Consider the following 2,737-nt stretch of genomic DNA (forward strand, 5'->3'; position numbering starts at 1 on the left):
TGTAAACAATCTAGTAAGAAAAAGTACATATCTAAAACCAAATTTTTGCCATTTTTTCTTCAAATAAAATATTTTTTCTTATACCTCATTCTACTTGCCATTCAATTGGATTTATTTATTTATTTATTTATTTATTTATTTATTTTCCAGATTTGGTTAAATCTATAAACTCAAAGCTCCAAGAAGTTTAAAAATTACAAGCAGGGTGGGTAAAAAAAGGGTGAGGGAGCCAAGACATATCACAATCAAATTATTGAAAAGCAGTGAAAAGAGAAACATCTTAAAGGCAATAACAAAAAAAAAAAATCACATTATGAAAGAAAGGAACAAAAGAGAAAACTGTCAGCATATTTCTTATCGGACAATATGTAAAGCAGAAACCAAATTATGCACTAAAAGAAGAAATTGTTGACTGCTATATACAGCACAATATATTTTAAAAATAATAGTAAATATAGATTTTAAGAAAAACAAAAACAGAATATTTTACTAGCAGACCTTTACTACAAAAATATTAAAGGAAGTTTTTCAGGCAGAAAGTAAATGATACCAGGTGGAAACTGACTACTAAAAGGAATGAAGAAGAGTAAAAATGATAAATTTGTGGCAAAATAAAAATAACTATCTTTTCCTGCTTTTATTTTCTTCAATTTCCTTAAAAGATAATTGACTTTAAAGCAGAAAGAAAGAAAACTCACTATGGAGTTTATAACACATGAATAATATCTGTGACAACAACAGAACAAAAACTAAGGGATAGGGGACAGATATATACTGTTGTAAGATTGTTGCATTATATGTGAAGTAGTATAATATGACTTAGAGGTAGACTGTGATAAGTGAAAGATGTGTACTGTAAATTGTAGAGTAATCACTAAGTATAGTTAATAAGCTAGTAGTGGAAATAAAATGGAACATTAAAAAATAAACAAGAAAAGACAGGGAAAAAGGGAAAAGGGATAAAAAAAAATAGATGGAACCAATAGAAACAAATAGCAAGACGGTAGATTTTAACTTGACCATATTAATAATAACATTAACCATAAATGGTCTAAGGTCTCTGATTAAAAGGTATAGAAGGCTGAAATGAATGAAAAATCAAGACTTAATGATATATCATCTGTAAGAAACACTCTCAGTATAAAGAAACAGATAACTAAAAGTTACAAGATAAAAAATATACCGTGCAAATATTAGTCATGCAAAAGCTGGAATAGCTATATTAATTTCAGGCAAAGTAGACTTTATAACAGTAACAGTATTATGGATAAAAAGAGATAATAAATAATGATAAAGAAGACAATCCAACAAAAAGAAAGAATCTTAATGTGTATTTTTATGTGATGTTTAGTATTATGTGTCAGTTGGACTGGTCGTGGGGTGCCTGATTAAACATTATTGCTGAGTATGTCTGAAAGGGTATTTCTGGTCGAGATTAGCATTTCAATTGGTGGGCTTGGTAAAGGGGATTGCCGTCCCCAATGTAGTTGGGCATCATCCCATCCGTTGAGAACCTAAACAGAACAAAAGGCAGAGGGAGGAGGAATTCACCACTTTTTCACTGCTTGAGCTGGAATAGCTCACCTATCTTCTCCTGTCCTCAGACTGAGCCTTATACCATAACTTCCCCTGGTTCTTGGGCCTTTGGACTAGGACCAAATTACACCACTGGCTCCCCTGGGTCTCTAGCTTGCAGATAGCAGATTATGGGAGTTCTCTCCCTCCATAACTACATAAGCCAATTCTTCATAATAAATCATATATATATATATATATATATATATATATATATATATATATATTTCTTATTGGTTGTCTTATTTCTCTGAAGAACTCTGACTAATACAGCTCTTAATTATATAACTTCAAATTACATGAAGTCAAAACTGAAGGAACTGAAATGAGAAATAAATTCACAAGTATAGTGAGAGGCCTCAACACATCTCTGTCATTGATAGAACAACTTGACAGGAAATCAATAGACATGATTTGAGCAAGGCCACCATTCAATTGGATTGATTGACTGATTGATTAATTTAAGGCGAGGCAACCTTTGGTTGACCTCACAGATGGCAAAGACCTTGCCAGCTTACAATCCCTTATTTTTTATTTTTTATGCCTACAGCACCTGGTCTTCCTAGGTGGTCTCCCATCCAAGCACTAACCAGGCCCAACCCTGCTTAGCTTCCGAGATCAGACGGGATCGGGCTTGTTCAGGGTGGCATGGCCATAGACTCAATTGGATTTAATTGATATTTATAGAACATTCACCTAATAGCAGCAGAAAATACTTTCTTTTCAAGTGCACGTGGAGTAGTCACAAAAATAGAACATATTCCGGGCCATAAAAAAGTTTCAAAAAAAAAATGGATTGAAATATAGAGTTTGTGCTCTAACATAATCAATTAAATTAGAAATTAGTAACAGAAAAATATCTCAAATTTGATAACATTCTTCTAAATAACTCATAGTTCAAAAAAATTCAAAAAGAACATTAAAAGTTATTTTTAACTAAAAGAAAATGAAATGTATGTTAAAATTTATGGGAGACAGCTAAAGTAGTGCTTGGGGAAAATTTATATATTTAAATGCTTATATTAAAATAAAAGTCTCAAATCAACAATCTAAGCTTCTTTCACCTGAAAAAGGTAAAAAAAAAAAATAAAGCAAATTAAACAAAGTAGAAAGACAATAATAAAGCGAAGAGTAGAACTCAGTAAAATAGGAAATTGACAAC

General features: G+C 31.3%; 1 non-coding gene across 1 annotated transcript; it reads right to left on the reverse strand.

The window, feature by feature from the left end:
- Window positions 1–2,116: 2,116 nt before the first annotated feature.
- LOC120591232 (5S ribosomal RNA) lies at window positions 2,117–2,235 on the reverse strand. The gene has a single exon (XR_005649867.1). It is a non-coding gene; the product is annotated as a 5S ribosomal RNA (ribosomal RNA).
- Between the last annotated feature and the right edge of the window lie 502 nt (window positions 2,236–2,737).

The sequence above is a fragment of the Pteropus medius genome, unplaced genomic scaffold (assembly GCF_902729225.1).
Source record: "Pteropus medius unplaced genomic scaffold, Ma_sr-lr_union100, whole genome shotgun sequence".
NCBI lineage: Eukaryota > Metazoa > Chordata > Mammalia > Chiroptera > Pteropodidae > Pteropus > Pteropus medius.